A 24,956-nucleotide genomic window follows, 5' to 3' on the forward strand; every position below is an offset into this window, starting at 1 on the left:
TATCTGTGGAATGACCAGGGTAATGTTTCAACTGATCCCTGGAACGATTCCATCAGCGCTGCCTCCGGAAAATCCTGCAAATCTCTTGGGTAGACAAGCGGACAAACGTCAGTGTGTTGGAAGAAGCAAAGACCACCAGCATTGAAGTGATGATCCTCCACCACCAACTCCGCTGGACCGGCCATGTTGTCCGGATGCCCGACCACCATCTCCCAAAGCAGCTGCTCTACTCCGAACTCAAGAACGGAAAACGGAAAGTTGGAGGACAGGAAAAGAGATTGAAAGATGGGCTCAAAGCCAACCTTAAAAACTCTGGCATAGACAGTGAGAACTGGGAAGCCCTGGCCCTTGACCGCTCCAGCTGGAGGTCAGCTGTGACCAGCAGTGCTGCAGAATTTGAGGAGGCACGAGTGGAGGGTGAAAAAGAGAAACGTGCCAAGAGGAAGGCGCATCAAGCCAACCCCGGCCGGGACCGCCTCCCACCTGGAAACCAATGCCCTCCCTGCGGAAGAAGATGCAGAGCAAGAATAGGGCTCCACAGCCACATACGGACCCACAAGAATATTGGAAGACAATCATCCTCGGAAAGCAAGGGATCGCCTAAGTAAGTAAAGTTTCAGCTGATCACCTTGATTAGCATTCAATGGCTTGGAAGTGCCTGGGGGGAATCTTTTGTTGAGAGTCATTTTATGTGCCTGTTTGTTTCCCCTCTGTTGTTTTGCTGTTGTAATTTTAGAGATTTTTTAATACTGGTAGCCAGATTGTGTTCATTTTCATGGTTTCCTCCTTTCTGTTGAAATTGTCCACATGCTTCTTGTGTATTTCAGTGGCTTCTCTGTGTAGTCTGACATGGTGGTTGTGAGAGTGGTCCAGCACTTCTGTGTTCTCAAATAGTATGCTGTGTCCAGGTTGGTTCATCAGGTGCTCTGCCATGGCTGACTTCATAGAATCATAGAATCCTAGAATCAAAGAGTTGGAAGAGACCTCCTGGGCCATCACCCAGTCCAACCCCATTCTGCCAAGAAGCAGGAATATTGCATTCAAATCACCCCTGACAAATGGCCATCCAGCCTCTGCTTAAAAGCTTCCAAAGAAGGAGCCTCCACCACACTCCGGGGCAGAGAGTTCCACTGCTGAACAGCTTCCGAATGTTCAGATGGAATCTCCTCTCTTGTAGTTTGAAGCCATTGTTCCCTTGCGTCCTAGTCTCCAGGGAAGCAGAAAACAAGCTTGCTCCCTCCTCCTCCCTGTGACTTCCTCTCACATATTTATCCTTGGCTATCATATCTCCTCTCAGCCTTCTCTTCTTCAGGCTAAACATGCCCAGTTCCTTAAGCCGCTCCTCATAGGGCTTGTTCTCCAGACCCTTGATCATTTGAGTCGCCCTCCTCTGGACACATTCCAGCTTAGAGTCAATATCTCTCTTGAATTGTGATGCCCAGAATAGGACACAATATTCCAGGTGTGGTCTAACCAAAGCAGAATAGAGCATGGGGAGCATGACTTCCCTAGATCTAGACACTAGGCTCCTATTGACGCAGGCCAAAATCCAGTTCCCCATCAATTGCTTAGGACTTTCCCTCACTTTGTGTCCGTGCTTCTCTGGTTGGGAGTAGTTTGCAGTGCCTTTCATGTTCCTTGATGCGTGTCTGGGCGCTGCATTCGTATTCTTATTCTATTCTTATTAGTGGTTCAGTTTCAGCCTGGCTCCATCAAGCAATACTTCTGGGCAGAGGTCCAGAAGGAATCTCCGATTCGAGCCTGGAAGCAGCTCTGTGGAAATGGTGACTTTGCGGTCTTATCCTCATCAGCTCTGGCTTCCTTCCCTCCAAAGAGTTAAACATCTAGTTCTGCAGTGCATCATTTTAAAGAATCGCTTCTCCTCTTTGCATTTGGAAAGCATGCACCAAGGGAGTCCAGAAGGACCTGCGAGGAGGCTCGCTCCACGGCTTGTGGGAGGTGATGACAGGCTTCTGAGCCAAGCTGAATGTTCTGATACTAGCAATTCTCAGCGGAGGAAGGTTTCCGCAGCAATGCAGGCATTCAACCACGTGCAAAGATTTTTTTTGTCGAGGAACATATTTTGGTTTGCAAAGGAGCAACACGGACGCAAAGTGAGGGAAAGTCCTAAGCAATTGATGGGGAACTGGAGGCTCCAAAAGGACAACCTCTGAGGATGCTTGCCATAGATGCAGGCGAAACGTCAGGAGAGAATGCCATATAGCCCGAAAAAACCTACAACAACCCAGTGATTCTGGCCATGAAAGCCTTGGACAATACAATGGCACAAATATTCAATATGCTCAAATGTGAACACTGGTGGAGTTTGAGGAAAATAGACCTTGACATTTGGAAGTTGTAGTTACTGGGATTTATAGTTCACCTACAAAGAGCATTCTGAACTCTACCGATGATGGAATTGGACCAAGCTTGGCACACAGAACTCACATGACCAATAGAAAATACTGGAAGGGTTTGGTGGGCACTGACCTTGAGTTTGGGAGTTGTAGTTCACCTCCATCCAGAGAGCACTGTGGACTCAAACAATGATAGATCTGGACCAAACTTGGAACAGATACTCAATATGGTCAAATGTGAACACTGATGGAGTCTGGGGAAAATAGACCTTGAAATTTGGGAGTTGTAGTGCTGGGATTTATAGTTCAGCTACAATCAAAGAACATTGTGAACTCCACTGATGATGGAATTGAACCAAACAGGTGAGGCAGGCTTTGCGCAAAGTCAGACCTCGTGCAAATGAGCCCGTGCCCTTGCTGGCCAGCGAGAGCGCAAGGCAGGTGAGGGCTCCTTCACGTGAGGCCTGGCCTTGAGCAAAGCCTTGGGGATTGGGCCAAAGACTTGGGGGCGAGCCCAAAGGAGGCAGACTCGCGACCCCTCCGAAATAGCCAAACGACCCCCTTGGGGGTCGCGACCCCCAGGTTGAGAACCGCTGCTCTAGAACATGGCCATATAGTCCGAAAAAACCTACAACAACCCAGGCCATCATATGCTAATCAAGGTGGTCAGTTGAAACATTCACACCTAGCTCCAGCAGAGAAGAGTCCTTTGTCCCACCCTGGTCATTCCACAGATATATAAACCCACTTTCCTAGTTCCAATAGACCTCACTACCTCTGAGGATGCTTGCCATAGATGCAGGCGAAACGTCAGGATTGAGAATGCCTCTAAAACATTGCCATATAGACCAAAAAAACCTACAACAACCCAGGCCATTATATGCTAATTAAGGTGGTCAGTTGAAACATTCACACCTAGCTCCAGCAGAGAAGAGTCCTTTGTCCCACCCTGGTCATTCCACAGATATATGAAACCATTTTCCTACTTCCAACAGACCTCACTACCTCTGAGGATGCTTGCCATAGATGCAGGCGAAACGTCAGGAGAGAATGCCTCTAGACCATGCCCATATAGCCCGAAAAAACCTACAACAACCCAGTGATTCCGACCATGAAAGCCTTCGACAAGACCTCACTACCTCTAAGGATACTTGCCATAGATGCAGGCGAAACATCAGGAGAGAATGCCTCTAGAACATGGCCATATAGCCCGAAAAAACCTACAACAACCCAGGCCATCCAATGCTAATCAAGGTGGTCAGTTGAAACATTCACACCTAGCTCCAGCAGACAAGAGTCCTTTGTCCCACCCTGGTCATTCCACAGATATATAATAAACCCATTTTCCTATTTCCAACAGACCTCACAACCTCTGAGGATGCTTGCCATAGATGCAGGCGAAACGTCAGGAGAGAATGCCTCTAGAACAGTGGTTCTCAACCTTTCTAACACTGTGACCCCCAAATATGGTTCCTCATGCTGTCGTGACCCCCAACCATAAAATTATTTTCGACAGTGCAAAGCAGGCGAGGCAGGCTTTGCGCAAAGTCAGGCCTTGTGCGAATGAGCCCGTGCCCTTGCTGGCTAGTGCGAGGCAGGTGAGGGCTCCTTCACGTGAGGCCTGGCCTTGCACAAAGCCTTGGGGATTGGGCCAAAGACTTGGCGGTGGGCCCAAAGGAGGCAGCCTCGCGACCCCGCCGAAATAGCCAAACGACCCCCTTGGGGGTCGCGAACTCCAGGTTGAGAACCGCTGCTCTAGAACATGGCCATATAGCCCGAAAAAACCTACAACGACCCAGGCCATTATATGCTAATTAAGGTGGTCAGTTGAAACATTCACACCAAGCTCCAGCAGAGAAGAGTCCTTTGTCCCACCCTGGTCATTCCACAGATATATGAACCCATTTTCCTACTTCCAACAGACCTCACCACCTCTGAGGATGCTTGCCATAGATGCAGGCGAAACGTCAGGAGAGAATGCTTCTAGACCATGGCCATATAGCTCGAAAAAACCTACAACAACCCACGCAATTATATGCTAATTAAGGTGGTCAGTTGAAACATTCACACCTAGCTCCAGCAGACAAGAGTCCTTTGTCCCACCCTGGTCATTCCACAGATATATAATAAACCCATTTTCCTACTTCCAACAGATCTCACTACCTCTGAGGATGCTTGCCATAGATGCAGGCGAAACGTCAGGAGAGAATGCCTCTAGAACAGTGGTTCTCAACCTTTCTAACACTGTGACTCCCAAATATGGTTCCTCATGCTGTCGTGACCCCCAACCATAAAATTATTTTCGACAGTGCAAAGCAGGCGAGGCAGGCTTTGCGCAAAGTCGGGCCTCGCGCGAATGGGTCCGTGCCCTTGCTGGCCAGCGAGAGCGCGAGGCAGGTGAGGGCTCCTTCACGTGAGGCCTGGCCTTGCACAAAGCCTTGGGGATTGGGCCAAAGACTTGGCGGTGGGCCCAAAGGAGGCAGCCTCGCGACCCCTCCGAAATAGCCAAACGACCCCCTTGGGGGTCGCGACCCCCAGGTTGAGAACCGCTGCTCTAGAACATGGCCATATAGCCCGAAAAAACCTACAACAACCCAGGCCATTATATGCTAATGAAGGTGGTCAGTTGAAACATTCACACCTAGCTCCAGCAGACAAGAGTCCTTTGTCCCACTCTGGTCATTCCACAGATATATGAACCCATTGTCCTACTTCCAACAGACCTCACTACCTCTGAGGATGCTTGCTATAGATGCAGGCGAAACGTCAGGAGAGAATGCCTCTAGAACATGGCCATATAGCCCGAAAAAATCTACAACAACCCAGGCCATTATATGCTAATCAAGGTGCTCAGTTGAAACATTCACACTTAGCTCCAGCAGACAAGAGTCCTTTGTCTCATCCTGGTCATTCCACAGATATATAAACCCTTTTTCCTACTTCCAACAGACCTCACTACCTCTGAGGATGCTTGCCATAGATGCAGGTGAAATGTCAGGAGATAATGCCTCTAGGACATGGCCATATAGCCCAAAAAAACCTACAACAACCCAGGCCATTATATGCTAATTAAGGTGGTCAGTTGAAACATTCACACCTAGCTCCAGCAGACAAGAGTCTTTTGTCCCACCCTGGTCATTCCACAGATATATGAACCCATTTTTCCTACTTCCAACAGACCTTACTACATCTGAGGATGCTTGCCATAGATGCAGGCGAAATGTCAGGAGAGAATGCTTCTAGACCATGGCCATATAGCCTGAAAAAACCTACAACAACCCAGTGATTCCAGCCATGAAAGCCTTCGACAAGACCTCACTACCTCTCAGGATGCTTGCCATAGATGCAGGCGAAACGTCAGGAGAGGATGCCTCTAGAACATGGCTCTATAGCCCGAAAAAACGTACAACAACCTAGGCCATTATATGCTAATTAAGGTGGTCAGTTGAAACATTCACACCTAGCTCCAGCAGAGAAGAGTCCTTTGCCCCACCCTGGTCATTCCACAGATATATAAACCCTTTTTGCTAGTTCCAACAGACCTCACTACCTCTGAGGATGCTTGCCATAGATGCAGGCGAAACGTCAGGAGAGAATGCCTCTAGACCATGGCCATATAGCCCGAAAAAACCTACAACAACCCAGTGATTCCGGCCATGAAAGCCTTCGACAAGACTCACTACCTCTAAGGATACTTGCCATAGATGCAGGCGAAATGTCAGAAGAGAATGCCTCTAGACCATGGCCATATAGCCCGAGAAAACCTACAACAACCCAGGCCATTATATGCTAATTAAGGTGGTCAGTTGAAACATTCACCCCTAGCTCCAGCAGACAAGAGTCCTTTGTCCCACCCTGGTCATTCCACAGATATATGAACCCATTTTCCTACTTCCAACAGACCTCACTACCTCTGAGGATGCTTGCCACAGATGCAGGCGAAATGTCAGGAGAGAATGCTTCTAGACCATGGCCATATAGCCTGAAAAAACCTACAACAACCCAGTGATTCCGGCCATGAAAGCCTTCGACAAGACCTCACTACCTCTCAGGATGCTTGCCATAGATGCAGGCGAAACGTCAGGAGAGGATGCCTCTAGAACATGGCTCTATAGCCCGAAAAAACGTACAACAACCTAGGCCATTATATGCTAATTAAGGTGGTCAGTTGAAACATTCACACCTAGCTCCAGCAGACAAGAGTCCTTTGTCCCAACCTGGTCATTCCACAGATATATAAACCCATTTTCCTACTTCCAACAGATCTCACTACCTCTGAGGATGCTCGCCATAGATGCAGGCGAAACGTCAGGAGAGAATGCCTCTAGAACAGTGGTTCTCAACCTTTCTAACACTGTGACCCCCAATTATGGTTCCTCATGCTGTCGTGACCCCCAACCATAAAATTATTTTCGACAGTGCAAAGCAGGCGAGGCAGGCTTTGCGCAAAGTCAGGCCTTGTGCGAATGAGCCCGTGCCCTTGCTGGCTAGTGCGAGGCAGGTGAGGGCTCCTTCACGTGAGGCCTGGCCTTGCACAAAGCCTTGGGGATTGGGCCAAAGACTTGGCGGTGGGCCCAAAGGAGGCAGCCTCGCGACCCCGCCGAAATAGCCAAACGACCCCCTTGGGGGTCGCGAACTCCAGGTTGAGAACCGCTGCTCTAGAACATGGCCATATAGCCCGAAAAAACCTACAACGACCCAGGCCATTATATGCTAATTAAGGTGGTCAGTTGAAACATTCACACCTAGCTCCAGCAGAGAAGAGTCCTTTGTCCCACCCTGGTCATTCCACAGATATATGAACCCATTTTCCTACTTCCAACAGACCTCACTACCTCTGAGGATGCTTGCCACAGATGCAGGCGAAATGTCAGGAGAGAATGCTTCTAGACCATGGCCATATAGCCTGAAAAAACCTACAACAACCCAGTGATTCCGGCCATGAAAGCCTTCGACAAGACCTCACTACCTCTCAGGATGCTTGCCATAGATGCAGGCGAAACGTCAGGAGAGGATGCCTCTAGAACATGGCTCTATAGCCCGAAAAAACATACAACAACCTAGGCCATTATATGCTAATTAAGGTGGTCAGTTGAAACATTCACACCTAGCTCCAGCAGACAAGAGTCCTTTGTCCCAACCTGGTCATTCCACAGATATATAAACCCATTTTCCTACTTCCAACAGATCTCACTACCTCTGAGGATGCTCGCCATAGATGCAGGCGAAACGTCAGGAGAGAATGCCTCTAGAACAGTGGTTCTCAACCTTTCTAACACTGTGACCCCCAATTATGGTTCCTCATGTTGTCGTGACCCCCAACCATAAAATTATTTTCGACAGTGCAAAGCAGGCGAGGCAGGCTTTGCGCAAAGTCAGGCCTTGTGCGAATGAGCCCGTGCCCTTGCTGGCTAGTGCGAGGCAGGTGAGGGCTCCTTCACGTGAGGCCTGGCCTTGCACAAAGCCTTGGGGATTGGGCCAAAGACGTGGGGGCGGGCCCAAAGGAGGCAGCCTCGCGACCCCTCCGAAATAGCCAAACGACCCCCTTGGGGGTCGCGACCCCCAGGTTGAGAACCGCTGCTCTAGAACATGGCCATATAGCCTGAAAAAACCTACAACAACCCAGGCCATTATATGCTAATTAAGGTGGTCAGTTGACACATTCACACCTAGCTCCAGCAGACAAGAGTCCTTTGTCCCACTCTGGTCATTCCACAGATATATGAACCCATTTTCCTACTTCCAACAGACCTCACTACCTCTGAGGATGCTTGCCATAGATGCAGGCGAAACGTCAGGAGAGAATGCTTCTAGACCATGGCCATATAGCCCGAAAGAACCTACAACAACCCAGTGATTCCGGCCATGAAAGCCTTCGACAAGACCTCACTACCTCTAAGGATACTTGCCATAGATGCAGGCGAAACGTCAGGAGAGAATGCCTCTAGAACATGGCCATAGAGCCCGAGAAAACCTACAACAACCCAGGCCATTATATGCTAATCAAGGTGGTCAGTTAAAACATTCACCCCTAGCTCCAGCAGAGAAGAGTCCTTTGTCCCACCCTGGTCATTCCACAGATATATGAACCCATTTTCCTACTTCCAACAGACCTCACCACCTCTGAGGATGCTTGCCATAGATGCAGGCGAAACGTCAGGAGAGAATGCCTCTAGAACATGGCTCTATAGCCCGAAAAAACCAACAACAACACAGGCCATTATATGCTAATTAAGGTGGTCAGTTGAAACATTCACCCCTAGCTCCAACAGACAAGAGTTCTTTGTCCCACCTTGGTCATTCCACAGATATATGAACCCATTTTCCTACTTCCAACAGACCTCACTACCTCTGAGGATGCTTGCCATAGATGCAGGCGAAACGTCAGGAGAGAATGCCTCTAGAACACGGCCATATAGCCCGAAAAAACCTACAACAATCCAGTGATTCCGGCCATCAAAGCCTTCGACAACACATTCTCCTTGCTATTTATTTATCGTGTCAGGAGCAAACCAAATATTTGGGGAAAATAGACCTTGACATTTGGGAGTTGTAGTTGCTGATATTTATAGTTCACCCACCATCAAAGAGCATTATGAACTCCACCAACAATGAAGTTCAACCAAACTTGGCACACAGAACTCTCATGACCAACAGAAAATACGGGAAGGGTTTGGTGGGCATTGACCCTGAGTTTTGGGAGTTGTAGTTCACTTACATCCAGAGAGCAATGTGGACCCAAACAAGGATGGATCAGGACCAAACTTGGCACGAATACTTAATATGCCCAAATGTGGACCCGATTGGAGTTAGACTGGATGATGGCCCAGGAGGTCTCTTCCAACTCTAGGATTCTATATGTTTACATTCCACAGAAATTAGATAGCCATGTGGTTTCAGCTTCCAGCGATGTACAGTTTCTGCTCCTGTAAATAGTGTAAGTTGGAATAAAAGATAAGAGCCGCTTCGGGCTTTAGAGCTGACTGAGGTAGTACGCTTCGTTATTTGACTGGATGGCCCATGAGGTCTCTTCCAACTCTAGGATTCTATATCCAAAGCTACAAACCACAACACTCTGAAAAGCCTGCCTGAATAAATAGCTTTTAGCCTGCCTTTGAAAAATGTATGGGATCACCATACATTGACTTGAAGGTGTAGAGATGCAGATAGGAAACTGTCCAACCCCATTCTGCCAAGAAGAAGGAATATTGCATTCAAAGCACCCCTGACAGATGGCCACCCAGCCTCTGCTTAAAAGCTTCCAAAGAAGGAGCCTCCACCACACTCCGGGGCAGAGAGTTCCACTGCTGAACGGCTCTCACAGTCAAGAAGTTCTTCCTCATGTTCAGATGGAATCTTCTTGTAGTTTGAGCTTCTCAGGAGAGAGTACTCTGGGGCCCCCTCCAACTCATGTTTGACACACTAGTAGACCTTCACTGTGGGTTTCTCAGGAGAGAGTACGATGGCCTCTGGGGCCCGTCCAACTCATGTCTATGGCAGGAGGATAATCTAGATGGCCTCTGGAGCCCCCTCCAACTCATGTCTATGGCAGGAGGATAATCTAGATGGCCTCTGGAGCCCCCTCCAACTCATGTCTATGGCAGGAAGATGGACTAGATGGGCTCTGTAGCCCCCTCCAAATCATATATGACACACTAGTAGGCCTTGTAGTTTGAAGCCATTGTTCCATTGCATCCGAGTCTCCAGGGAAGCAGAAAACAAGCTTGCTCCCTCCTCCCTGTGGCTTCCTCTCACATATTTATACCTGGCTATCATATCTCCTCTCAGCCTTCTCTTCTTCAGGCTAAACATGCCCAGCTCCTTAAGCCGCTCCTCATAGGGCTTGTTCTCCAGGCCCTTGATCTGCTCCCTCCTCCCTGTGGCTTCCTCTCACATATTGATACATGACTATCATATCTCCTCTCAGCCTTCTCTTCTTCAGGCTAAACATGCCCAGCTCCTTAAGCCGCTCCTCATAGGGCTTGTTCTCATAGGGCTTGTCCCCCATTCCTGACACTCAGGAAAGAGGTGAAGTCGGGGTTATGGAGACAGGCTTTCGAAGAATGAGACAATGATCTGGATGGAAGACGGTGTATATTCGATTTTAGTGTGACGACTGACCACTGTAGTTTTAAATGTATGTGCTTTTTTAATGTTTTATTGTAATGTGTATTTTGATATTATGTGTTTTTATGGTTGGAAACCGGGTTGAGTCCCTCTTATGAGGTGAGAAGCTCGGTATATAAAACTTTGAAATAAATAATAAATAAAGAGATAGGAAACACAAAGGAAACATACGAGAACTCTGGATCTCAATGGGTTGCAACTCCCAGCAGCCTTGACCAATGACCAGAGTTTTTGCAAGCCAAACTTTGCAAAACTTGGGTGAAGAAGACCTGGAAACTCTGGCGTGCGATGCCCTGCGGCCAAGCCTTGACTCTGGATCTCAATGGGTTGCAACTCCCAGCAGCCTTGACCAATGACCAGAGCTTTTGCAAGCCAAACTTTGCAAAACTTGGGTGAAGAAGACCTGGAAACTCTGGCGTGCAATGCCCTGCGGCCAAGCCTTGACTCTGGATCTCAATGGGTTGCAACTCCCAGCAGCCTTGACCAATGACCAGAGCTTTTGCAAGCCAAACTTTGCAAAACTTGGGTGAAGAAGACCTGGAAACTCTGGCGCGCGATGCCCTGCGGCCAAGCCTTGACTCTGGATCTCAATGGGTTGCAACTCCCAGCAGCCTTGACCAATGACCAGAGATTTTGCAAGCCAAACTTTGCAAAACTTGGGTGAAGAAGACCTGGAAACTCTGGCGTGCGATGCCCTGCGGCCAAGCCTTGACTCTGGATCTCAATGGGTTGCAACTCCCAGCAGCCTTGACCAATGACCAGAGATTTTGCAAGCCAAACTTTGCAAAACTTGGGTGAAGAAGACCTGGAAACTCTGGCGTGCGATGCCCTGCGGCCAAGCCTTGACTCTGGATCTCAATGGGTTGCAACTCCCAGCAGCCTTGACCAATGACCAGAGATTTTGCAAGCCAAACTTTGCAAAACCTGGGTGAAGAAGACCTGGAAACTCTGGCGTGCAATGCCCTGCGGCCAAGCCTTGACTCTGGATCTCAATGGGTTGCAACTCCCAGCAGCCTTGACCAATGACCAGAGATTTTGCAAGCCAAACTTTGCAAAACTTGGGTGAAGAAGACCTGGAAACTCTGGCGTGCGATGCCCTGCGGCCAAGCCTTGACTCTGGATCTCAATGGGTTGCAACTCCCAGCAGCCTTGACCAATGACCAGAGCTTTTGCAAGCCAAACTTTGCAAAACCTGGGTGAAGAAGACCTGGAAACTCTGGCGTGCGATGCCCTGCGGCCAAGCCTTGACTCTGGATCTCAATGGGTTGCAACTCCCAGCAGCCTTGACCAATGACCAGAGCTTTTGCAAGCCAAACTTTGCAAAACCTGGGTGAAGAAGACCTGGAAACTCTGGCGTGCGATGCCCTGCGGCCAAGCCTTGACTCTGGATCTCAATGGGTTGCAACTCCCAGCAGCCTTGACCAATGACCAGAGCTTTTGCAAGCCAAACTTTGCAAAACCTGGGTGAAGAAGACCTGGAAACTCTGGCGTGCGATGCCCTGCGGCCAAGCCTTGACTCTGGATCTCAATGGGTTGCAACTCCCAGCAGCCTTGACCAATGACCAGAGCTTTTGCAAGCCAAACTTTGCAAAACCTGGGTGAAGAAGACCTGGAAACTCTGGCGTGCGATGCCCTGCGGCCAAGCCTTGACTCTGGATCTCAATGGGTTGCAACTCCCAGCAGCCTTGACCAATGACCAGAGCTTTTGCAAGCCAAACTTTGCAAAACCTGGGTGAAGAAGACCTGGAAACTCTGGCGTGCGATGCCCTGCGGCCAAGCCTTGACTCTGGATCTCAATGGGTTGCAACTCCCAGCAGCCTTGACCAATGACCAGAGATTTTGCAAGCCAAACTTTGCAAAACTTGGGTGAAGAAGACCTGGAAACTCTGGCGTGCGATGCCCTGCGGCCAAGCCTTGACTCTGGATCTCAATGGGTTGCAACTCCCAGCAGCCTTGACCAATGACCAGAGATTTTGCAAGCCAAACTTTGCAAAACTTGGGTGAAGAAGACCTGGAAACTCTGGTGTGCAATGCCCTGCGGCCAAGCCTTAACACTGGATCTCAATGGGTTGCAATTCCCAGCAGCCTTGACCAATGACCAGAGCTTTTGCAAGCCAAACTTTGCAAAACTTGGGTGAAGAAGACCTGGAAACTCTGGCGTGCGATGCCCTGCGGCCAAGCCTTGACTCTGGATCTCAATGGGTTGCAACTCCCAGCAGCCTTGACCAATGACCAGAGCTTTTGCAAGCCAAACTTTGCAAAACCTGGGTGAAGAAGACCTGGAAACTCTGGTGTGCAATGCCCTGCGGCCAAGCCTTGACTCTGGATCTCAATGGGTTGCAACTCCCAGCAGCCTTGACCAATGACCAGAGCTTTTGCAAGCCAAACTTTGCAAAACTTGGGTGAAGAAGACCTGGAAACTCTGGCGTGCAATGCCCTGCGGCCAAGCCTTGACTCTGGATCTCAATGGGTTGCAACTCCCAGCAGCCTTGACCAATGACCAGAGCTTTTGCAAGCCAAACTTTGCAAAACTTGGGTGAAGAAGACCTGGAAACTCTGGTGTGCAATGCCCTGCGGCCAAGCCTTGACTCTGGATCTCAATGGGTTGCAACTCCCAGCAGCCTTGACCAATGACCAGAGCTTTTGCAAGCCAAACTTTGCAAAACTTGGGTGAAGAAGACCTGGAAACTCTGGCATGCAATGCCCTGCGGCCAAGCCTTGACTCTGGATCTCAATGGGTTGCAACTCCCAGCAGCCTTGACCAATGACCAGAGCTTTTGCAAGCCAAACTTTGCAAAACTTGGGTGAAGAAGACCTGGAAACTCTGGCATGCAATGCCCTGCGGCCAAGCCTTGACTCTGGATCTCAATGGGTTGCAACTCCCAGCAGCCTTGACCAATGACCAGAGCTTTTGCAAGCCAAACTTTGCAAAACTTGGGTGAAGAAGACCTGGAAACTCTGGTGTGCAATGCCCTGCGGCCAAGCCTTGACTCTGGATCTCAATGGGTTGCAACTCCCAGCAGCCTTGACCAATGACCAGAGCTTTGGCAAGCCAAACTTTGCAAAACTTGGGTGAAGAAGACCTGGAAACTCTGGTGTGCAATGCCCTGCGGCCAAGCCTTGACTCTGGATCTCAATGGGTTGCAACTCCCAGCAGCCTTGACCAATGACCAGAACTTTTGCAAGCCAAACTTTGCAAAACCTGGGTGAAGAAGACCTGGAAACTCTGGTGTGCAATGCCCTGCAGCCAAGCCTTGACTCTGGATCTCAATGGGTTGCAACTCCCAGCAGCCTTGACCAATGACCAGAGCTTTTGCAAGCCAAACTTTGCAAAACTTGGGTGAAGAAGACCTGGAAACTCTGGCGTGCAATGCCCTGCGGCCAAGCCTTGACTCTGGATCTCAATGGGTTGCAACTCCCAGCAGCCTTGACCAATGACCAGAGCTTTTGCAAGCCAAACTTTGCAAAACTTGGGTGAAGAAGACCTGGAAACTCTGGTGTGCAATGCCCTGCGGCCAAGCCTTGACTCTGGATCTCAATGGGTTGCAACTCCCAGCAGCCTTGACCAATGACCAGAGCTTTTGCAAGCCAAACTTTGCAAAACTTGGGTGAAGAAGACCTGGAAAATCTGGCGTGCAATGCCCTGCGGCCAAGCCTTGACTCTGGATCTCAATGGGTTGCAACTCCCAGCAGCCTTGACCAATGGCCAGAGCTTTTGCAAGCCAAACTTTGCAAAACTTGGGTGAAGAAGACCTGGAAACTCTGGCGTGCAATGCCCTGCGGCCAAGCCTTGACTCTGGATCTCAATGGGTTGCAACTCCCAGCAGCCTTGACCAATGACCAGAGCTTTTGCAAGCCAAACTTTGCAAAACTTGGGTGAAGTAGACCTGGAAACTCTGGTGTGCAATGCCCTGCGGCCAAGCCTTGACTCTGCTGACCTCTTTCCCAACTCCAGCCGGAGAGACTTGACCCAAAGAAGCACCTCTCTGACATTTAGTTGTTGTCAGACCTGTTCTTGTTTCAAAATACGTTCAATCTTGAGGATATTTCCAAAAGGCAATGGAGGAAACTTTCCAACGGATAGCAGCAACCCTTCGTTATAGTCCGTGCTTTGTGTATTTTTAACAGAGAGCAAACGGGGAAAGTGGAGCAAGGAGCAAAGTCCAGCAAATCAGGTGCCGGCCAGAGGTCAATATCAACAGAGTGGATTGCAAAGGGTATTTCATTTTAATCCAGAATGTATTATTTAATTGTGTTTGTTAAAATAATTGCATTAAACTATGACAATAGTTGGGACTGTTAGCTGCTTTGAGTCCTCACAGGGAGAAAGGCAGGATATAAGCACAAACAACAACAACAACAACAACAACCTATTTTTTAAAATCTCTTCCGGAGCAAGACTAACTGGATGTTCAGGGAGCCTCCAGTCACATCCGAAAGTGCATCTACAGTGCAGAATTAATGCAGTTTGATACTGTCTTCATAGACTTGTCAGTAGCTTATGACACCATAAATTGTCGCCTTCTCCTAAGAAAAACTTTTAATATCACAAAGGACTACCACTTCACCGGCTTCATGGAAAATCTGCTACAAAACAGGAGCTTTTTTGTTGAGTTCCAGGGTCAAAGGAGTGGGCTGCGAAGACAAAAGAATGGCCTGCCTCAGGGGAGTGGGCTCGCTCCATCAATATTTAACACCTACACCAATGACCAGCCACTGCCAGAAGGGACAGAGAGTTTCATCTATGCTGATGATCGTGCCATCACCACCCAAGAAAGGAGCTTTGAAATGGTTGAATGAAGCTCTCCAAAGTTTTAGGTGCTCTTACTGCCTATTACAGGTAAAATCAACTGATTCCTAATCCATCTAAAACACAGACGTGTGCCTTTCATCTCAAGAACAGACAAGCATTTCAAGCTCTGAGGATGACCTGGAAAGGAATCCCACTGGAGCATTGCAGCGCACCCAAATATCTAGAAGTCACCCTGGACCGTGCTCTGATTTACAAGAAGCACTGCTTGACTATTAAGCAAAAAGTGGGTGCTAGAAATAATACCATATGCAAGCTGATTGGCACAACCTGGGGATCACAACCAGGCACAGTGAAGACATCTGCCCTTGTGCTATGCTACTCTGCTGCTGGGCACTGGGTAGTGTGGAACGCATCTCACCACAGTGGATGTGGCTCTTAATGAGACATGCCGCATTGTCACGGGGTGCCTGCGCCCTACACCACTGGAGAAATTACACTGCTTAGCCGGTATTGCACCACCTGACATCCGCTGGGAAGTGGCAGCCAATAGTGAAAGGACCAAGGCAGAGACATCTCCAGCTCATCCCTTGTTTGGGTATCAGCCAGAACGTCAACAACTTAAATCTAGAAATAGTTTTCTAAGATCTACAGAGACACTCGCTGGAACACTTCAGCAAGCGAGAGTCCAAAAGTGGCAGGCTCAAACCCAGACCCTCAACCAATGGCTGATACCAGATGAGAGACTCCCTCCTGGGCACACAGAAAAAGACTGGGCGACTTGGAAGGCGCTGAACAGACTGCGCTCTGGCACCATGAGATGCAGAGCCAACCTTCAGAAATGGGGCTACAAAGTGGAGTCCACGACATGCGAGTGTGGAGAAGAGCAAACCACTGACCACCTGCTGCAATGCAACCTGAGCCCTGCCACATGCACAATGGAGGACCTCCTTGCGGCAACACCAGAGGCACTCCAAGGGGACAGATACTGGTCCAAGGACATTTAACCAACTACCAAACTCACGAATTTTGTATTCTGTATTTTGTATTTTTGCATTTTGTCTGTTTATTTGCTTTGTTCTGTTAGAAATGTAATATAATTGACTGGTTGCTGATGACTCGATAAATAAATATAACAGAGCGGAAACGGGGAGAAAGTGGAGCAAAGTCCAGCAAATCAGGTGCCGGCCAGAGGTCAGTATCAACACAGTGGATTGCAAAGGGTATTTCATTTTAATCCGCAATGTATTATTTAACCGTGTTTCTTTAAAAGAATTGTATTAAACTACTAGCCGTCCCCTGCCAGGCGTTGCTGTGGCCCAGCCTGGTGATCTGGAAAATAAAGGAATGAGAAAGTGTTGGTTTCTAATATATGTAAGGGTCTGGAGAACAAGCCCTATGAGGAGCGGCTTAGGGAACTGGGCATGTTTAACCTGAAGAAGAGAAGGCTGAGAGGAGATAGGATAGCCATGGATAAATATGTGAGAGGAAGCCACAGGGAGGAGGGAGCAAGCTTGTTTTCTGCTTCCCTGGAGACTAGGACGCAATGGAACAATGGCTTCAAACTACAAGAGAGGAGATTCCATCTGAACACGAGGAAGAACTTCCTGACTGTGAGAGCCGTTCAGCAGTGGAACTCTCTGCCCCGGAGTGTGGTGGAGGCTCCTTCTTTGGAGGCTTTTAAACAGAGGCTGGATGGCCATCTGTCAGGGGTGATTTGAATGCAATATTCCTGCTTCTTGGCACAATGGGGTTGGACTGGATGGCCCATGAGGTCTCTTCCAACTCTTTGATTCTAATGTCTTTATGCTTGTGAGTAAACAGTATTTCTTGTTGTTTCTTTGTCAGTATTGATGTGGAGAGTGTCTGGTTTGCCTACTCTGGAACATGCAGCATATAATTGTCCTTCTTCAGGGGTCCCTTTCAAATCTATGATACTATATCTCTCTGTGTGTGTGTGTGAAACATATCTATCTCTATCTATGGCTGGATGGCTCTTTGTCAGGAGGGCTTTGATTACGTTTTCTTGCCCTGGTGAAGGGAGTTGGAATGGATGGCCTTAAGTATTTTCTGTTGGTCATGGGGCTTCTCTGTGGGAAGTTTGCCCCAATTCTATCATTCGTGGAGTTCAGAATGCTCTTTGATTGTAGGTGAACTATAAATCCCAGTAACTACAACTCCCAAATGTCAAGGTCTATTTCCCCCAAACTTCATCTGTGTTCATATTTGGACATATAGAGTATTCATGCCAACTTTGGTCCAGATCCATCATTGTTTGAGTCCACAGTGCTCCCTGGATGGAGGTGAACTACAACTCTCAAACTCAAGATCAATGTCCACCAAACCCTTCCTGTACTTTCCGTCAGTCATGGAAGTTCTGTGTGCCAAGTCTGGATTCAATTCCATTGTTGGTAGGGTTCAGAATGCTCTTGAATTGTAGGTGAACTATAAATCCCAGTAACTACAACTCCCAAATGTCAAGGTCTATTTCCTCCAAACTTCATCTGTGTTCATATTTGGGCATATGGAATATTCATGCCAAGTTTGGTCCAGATCCATCATTGTTTGAGTCCACAGTGCTCTCTGGATGGAGGTGAACTACAACTCCCAAACTCAAGGTCAATGTCCACCAAACCCTTCTAGTGTTTTCTGTTGGTCATGGGAGTCCTGTATGCCACATTTGGTTCAATGCCATAATTGGTGGAGTTCAGAATGCTCTTTGATTGTAGGTGAACTATAAATCCCAAGAACTACAACTCCCAAATGACAAAATCAATTTTTTGTGTGTGAAGGGCATACATTGGGTTGTTAGGTGTCTTGTGTCCAAATTTGGTGTCAATTGGCCCACTGGTTTTTGAGTTCTGTTAATCCCACAAACGAACATTACATTTTTATTTATATAGATGACCAAAGTGTGGGATTGTTAGCCACCTTGAGTCCTCACAGGGAGGAAAGGCAGGATATAAGCACAATAACAACAACAACAACAACAACAACCTATTTTGTAAAATCTTTACCGGAGCAAGACTGCCTGGATGTTCAGGGAGCCTCCAGTCACATCCGAAAGTGCATCTACAGTGCAGAATTAATGCAGTTTGATACTGTCTTCATAGATATGTCAGTAGCTTATGCCACCATAAATTGTCGCCTTCTCCTAAGAAAAACTTATAATACCTCTTCACCAGCTTCATGGAAAATCTGCTACAAAACAGGAGCTTTTTTGTTGAGTTCCAGGGTCAAAGGAGTGGGTTGCGAAGGCAAAAGAATGGCCTGCCTCAGGGGAGTGGGCTCGCTCCATCAATATTTAACACCTACACAAATGACCAGCCACTGCCAGAAGGGACAGAGAGTTTCATCTATGCTGACGATCGTGCCATCACCACCCAAGAAGGGAGCTTTGAAATGGTGGAACAGAAGCTCTCCAAAGCTTTAGGTGCTCTTACTGCCTATTACAGGGAAAACCAGCTGATTCGTAATCCATCTAAAACACAGACATGTGCCTTTCATCTCAAGAACAGAGAAGCATCTCAAGCTCTGAGGATGACCTGGGAAGGAATCCCACTGGAGCATTGCAGCGCACCCAAATATCTAGAAGTCACCCTGGACCATGCTCTGATTTACAAGAAGCACTGCTTGACTATTAAGCAAAAGGTGGGTGCTAGAAATAATACCATACGAAAGCTGACTGGCACAACCTGGGGATCACAACCAGGCACAGTGAAGACATCTGCCCTTGCACTTGGCTACTCTGCTGCTGAGTACACATGCCCAGTGTGGAATATATATCACCACATTAAAACAGTGGATGTGGCTCTTAATGAGACATGCCGCATTATCACTGGATGTCTACACCCTACGCTGCTGGAGAAACTATACTGTTTAGCCAGTATTGCACCATCTGATAGCAACCAGTAATGGAAGGACCAAGGTATTGACATCTCCGGCCCATCCTCTGCTTGGATATCAGCCAGCAAGCTAATAGCTTAAATCAAGAAATAGCTTCCTAAGGTTTACAGAGAGACTCACAGGAACACCCCAGCAAGCAAGAGTCCAAAAGTGGCAGGCTCAAACCCAAAACCTCAACCAATGGCTGATACCAAATGAGAGATTCCCTCCTGGACGTACAGAAGACTGGGCAACTTGGAAGACACTGAACAGACTGTGCTCTGGCACCACGAGATGCAGAGCCAACCTTCAAAAATGGGGCCACAAAGTGGAGTCCATGATATGCGAATGTGGAGAAGAGCAAACCACAGACCGCCTACTACAACGCAACCTGAGCCCTGCCACATGCACAAGGGAGGACCTTCTTATAGTAACACCAGAGGCACTCCAAGTGGCCAGATACTGGTCAAAGGACATTTAATCAACTACCAAGCTTGCAAATTCTTTGTTTTGTCTGTTTGTTTGTTTGTTTTGTTAAAAATGTAATACAGTTGTCTGATTGCTCCTGACCCAATAAATAAATAAATACTCTGCTGTTGAGAACGCATGCCCAATGTGGAATATATATCACCACATTAAAACAGTGGATGTGGCTCTTAATGAGGCATGCCGCATTACCACTGGATGTCTACACCCTACGCCACTGGAGAAACTATACTGTTTAGCCAGTATTGCACCATCTGATAGCAACCAGTAATGGAAGGGCCAAGGTATTGACATCTCCGGCCCATCCTCTGTTTGGATATCAGCCAGCAAGCCAACGTCTTAAATCAAGAAATAGCTTCCTAAGATTTACAGAGATACTCACAGGAACACCTCAGCAAGCAAGAGTCCAAAACTGGCAGGCTCAAACCCAGCACCTCAATTAATGGCTGATACCAAATGAGAGACTCCCCCCTGGGCACACAGAAAACTGGGCGACTTGGAAGGCACTGAACAGACTGCGCTCTGGCACCACGAGATGCAGAGCCAACCTTCAGAAATGGGGCCACAAAGTGGAATCCACGACATGCGAGTGTGGAGAAGAGCAAACCACTGACCACCTGCTGCAATGCACCCTGAGCCCTGCCACATGCACAAGGGAGGACCTTCTTGCGGCAACACCAGAGGCACTCCAAGGGGCCAGATACTGGTCAAAGGACATCTAATCAACTACCAAGCTTGCAAATTCTGTGTTTTGTCTGTTTGTTTGTTTTGTTAAAAATGTAATACAATTGTCTGATTGCTCCTGACACAATAAATAAATAAATACTCTGCTGTTGAGTACGCATGCCCAGTGTGGAATATATATCACCACATTAAAACAGTGGATGTGGCCCTTAATGAGACATGCCGCATTATCACTGGATGTCTACACCCTACGCCGCTGGAAAAACTACACTGTTTAGCAGTATTGCACCACCTGATAGCAACCAGTAATGGAAGGACCAAGGTATTGACATCTCCGGCCCATCCTCTGTTTGGATATCAGCCAGCAAGCCAACGTCTTAAATCAAGAAATAGCTTCCTAAGATTTACAGAGAAACTCACAGGAACACTTCAGCAAGCAAGAGTCCAAAAGTGGCAGGCTCAAACCCAAACCTCAACCAATGGCTGATACCAAATGAGAGATTCCCTCCTGGACGTACAGAAGACTGGGCAACTTGGAAGACACTGAACAGACTGCGCTCTGGCACCACGAGATGCAGATCCAACCTTCAGAAACGGGGCTACAAAGTTGAATCCACAACATGCGAGTGTGGAGAAGAGCAAACCACAGACTGCCTATTACAACGCAACTTGAGCCCTGCTACATGCACAATGGAGTACCTCCTTGCAGCAACACCAGAGGCACTCCAAGTGGTCAGCTATTGGTCATTTAGTATAATGCCAAGTTTTTAAAACTTTGTGTTTCTTAAATACATTAGAACTGTAGCCTTGGTTCACCTCCGATACAGTAAATAAATAAATACTTTATCTGCTTCGAACTGGATTATATAGCAGTGTAGATCCAACTTAGGGCCCTTCTACACAGCTATATAATCCAGATTATCAAAGAACACACACACACACAGGACCTTTATTGGCCTACAACAACAAAATCTCAACACACAGATACGAAGGAAAGCACACTTAAAAAGTTATTAATCCCAGTAATAAAATTTGCAACGGTCTCACAAAAGAATGCATCCAAGTTGTTCAGAAGGTGTGTGTGTGTGTGTGTGTGTGTGTGCATCAGGAAGCAATCAAGATCAAGTCACAAGAACAAACCCTCTTGAAACGTTGGTGGCCACAGCTTAGATGGCCATCATACTGACTTTCTTTGGTGACCATAGCTTTGAAGACCATCATACTGCATTTTTAGTGGCCATAGCTTAGAAGACCACCATACTGACTTTCTTTAATGGCCATAGCTTAGAAGACAATCATACTGACTTTCCTTAGTGGCCATAGTTTAGAAGACCATCATACTGATTTTCCTTGGTGACCATAGCTTAGATGACCACTATATGAACTTTCTTTTGTGGCCATAGCTTAGAAGACCATCATACTGATTTTCTTTGGTGGCAATAGCTTAGATGACTACCATATGGACTTTCTTTAGTGGCCATAACTTAGATGACCACCATATGGACTTTCTTTAGTGGCCATGGTTTAGAAGACCATCATACTGACTTTCTTTGGTGGCCATAGCTTAGATGACCATCATACTGACTTTCTTTGGTGGCCATAGCTTAGAAGACCATTATAGTAACTGTCTTTGGTGGCCATAGCTTAGATGACCATCATGCTGACTTTCTTTGGTGGCTATAGCTTTGAAGACCATCACTTTGACTTTCTTTAGTGGCCGTAGTTTGGAAGACCATCATACTTTCTTTGTCGGCCATAGCTTAAATGACAGTGGGACTTTCTTTCATGACCATAGCTTAGAAGACCATCATTGGGACTTTCTTTGATGGTCATAGCTTAGATGACCATCATACTGCCTTTTTAGTGGCCATATCTTAGAATACCATACTGATTTTCTTTGGTGGCAATAGCTTAGATGACTACCATATGGACTTTCTTTAGTGGCCATAACTTAGTTGACCACCATACTGACTTTCTTTGGTGGCCACAGCTTAGATGACCACCATATGGACTTTCTTAAATGGCCATAGCTTAGATGAGCATCACAATGACTTTCTTTATTGGCCACAGCTTAGATGACCATCATACTGACTTTTGTTTGGTGGCCATAGCTTAGACCATCATTGGGACTTTGATGGCCATAGCTTAGAACACCATCATGGGGACTTTCTTTGGTGGCCGTAGCTTAGATGACCTTCATACTGATTTTCTCTGGTGGCTATAGTTTTGAAGACCATCACATTGACTTTCTTTAGTGGACATAGTTTGGAAAACCATCATACTTTCTTTGTCGGCCATAGCTTAAATGACAGTGGGACTTTCTTTCATGACCATAGCTTAGAAGACTATCATTTGTGGCCATCGCTTAGAAGACCATCATTGGGACTTTCTTTACTGGTCTTGGCTTAGATGACCATCATACTGACTTTCTTTGATGGCCATGGCTTAGATGACCATCATACTGGCTTTTGTGTGGTGGCCATTGCTTAGATGACCATCATACTGACTTTCTTTGGTGGCCATAGCTTAGAAGACCATCATACTGACTTTCTTTGGTGGCCGTAGCTTAGAAGACCATGATGCTGACTTTCATTACTGGTCGTAGCTTAGATGACCATCATAATGACTTTCTTTGGTGGCCGTAGCTTAGAAGACCATGATGCTGACTTTCATTACTGGTCGTAGCTTAGATGACCATCATAATGACTTTCTTTGGTGGCCATATCTTAGAAGACCATCATACTGACTTTCTTTAGTGGCCATAGCTTAGATGCTCTCCAATGGAAGCTCCTTCCTTGGGAGGCTTTTATACAGAGGCTGGATGGCAAAATAGGGTTGGACTAGATGACCATGTGGTCTCCATGCGTCTCTGCTTCTATGACATCAGGCTGCCGGTTCCTCTTTGTCTTCTGACACGGAACCTGCAATTGCCACATCCCCGTCAGCTTTAGGTTGGTCAAGAGGCGGAGAAGGAGGAAGGGGGCTGGGGAAACAGGGGTGAGGACCACCCAAATATCAAATCCATCCTTCATCGTAGCTCATTCATCCCTTGAATGGATGCGGAGACAACCTTCTGGCCTTCCCACCCAGACGTTCACTGGGACTTTTCCCCAAAAGCTGAATCACATTTCAAGCCATAACATTCATTTCCCCTTCTGCGGGTGTTGAATCTTCTCACGGGTGTTGAACCTTCTCAGAGACCATCAGAAAGGACAGAAAATACGGAAAGAGGAAGAGATCTGTGTCCATATGTGCACGTCCTCTTAACGTCTATTTTTATGAATGTCTTCCCACTATGTTGTGCCCCGCGTCGAGTGGGTAACAAACAAAAATGTACTATTATTATTATTATCTGGGAAAAGCTTGCAAGGGATTCATATTATATTATATTATATTATATTATATTATATTATATTATATTATATTATATATATACACACACACTCTGTCGCTCTCTCTCTCACACACACATATACATACAAACACAGGAAATACACACACTTGATATATATATTATATTATATATATAATATATACACACACTCTGTTGCTCTCTCTCTCACACACACATATACATACAAACACAGGAAATACACACACTTGATAAATATATTATATTATATATATATATATATATAATATACACACTCTGTTGCTCTCTCTCACACACACATATATATATACAAACACAGGAAATATATATACACACACATGAAATATATATGTGTGTATATATATACATTATATGTATACACACATATGGAAAATATATACATATGCACACATATATATACAAACACACACAAATATATCAGGAAATATATATGTAGGAAAGATATACACACAAATAGGAAAGATATACACACAAATACATTAGACACACATTATATATGTGTGTATAGATACATACATTATATATATATACACACACATATATATATCAGGAAATATATAAACACATTATATATGTGAATATATATATGTGAATATATATTTACATTATAGGAAATATATACACACACGTGATATATATGTGTGTATATATATACATCATATGTATACACACATATGGAAAAATATATACATACGCACACATATATATACAAACACACACAAATATATCAGGAAAGATATATGTATATATATACATTATATATGTGTGTATAAATACATACATTATATACACACACATATATATCAGGAAATATATACACACATTATATATGCAAATATATATTTACATTATATGTATACACACACATATATGGAATATATATATCCACATATAGAAACACACACATATATATCTGCAAATATATACACATTATATGTTTGTATATGTGTGTATAGGTATATATTTTGTGTGTGTATACATATAATGTAAATATATATTTACATATATGTGTGTATATTTTTCCTGATATATGCACATTATACACACACGTATATATATAAAATTATGAATATAATGATTAAATAAATAAATAAATATACGCACAAATACATTATACACGCACATATCAGGAAATTATATATATATATATACATACACACACACACACACACACTATGCAAACACACACACACACATATATATATATATATAAAAATCAGGAAATATAATATATTTAAAATTATAAATATAATTATAAATAAATAAAGAGACA

General features: G+C 46.1%; 1 protein-coding gene across 1 annotated transcript in view; it reads right to left on the minus strand.

Moving 5' to 3' along the window:
* The window catches only part of LOC132780022 (arf-GAP with dual PH domain-containing protein 1), a 123,942-nt gene that overhangs the window by 97,896 nt on the left and 1,090 nt on the right, over positions 1-24,956 (minus strand). The window lies entirely within an intron of this gene.

This window comes from Anolis sagrei, chromosome X (assembly GCF_037176765.1).
Source record: "Anolis sagrei isolate rAnoSag1 chromosome X, rAnoSag1.mat, whole genome shotgun sequence".
NCBI lineage: Eukaryota > Metazoa > Chordata > Lepidosauria > Squamata > Dactyloidae > Anolis > Anolis sagrei.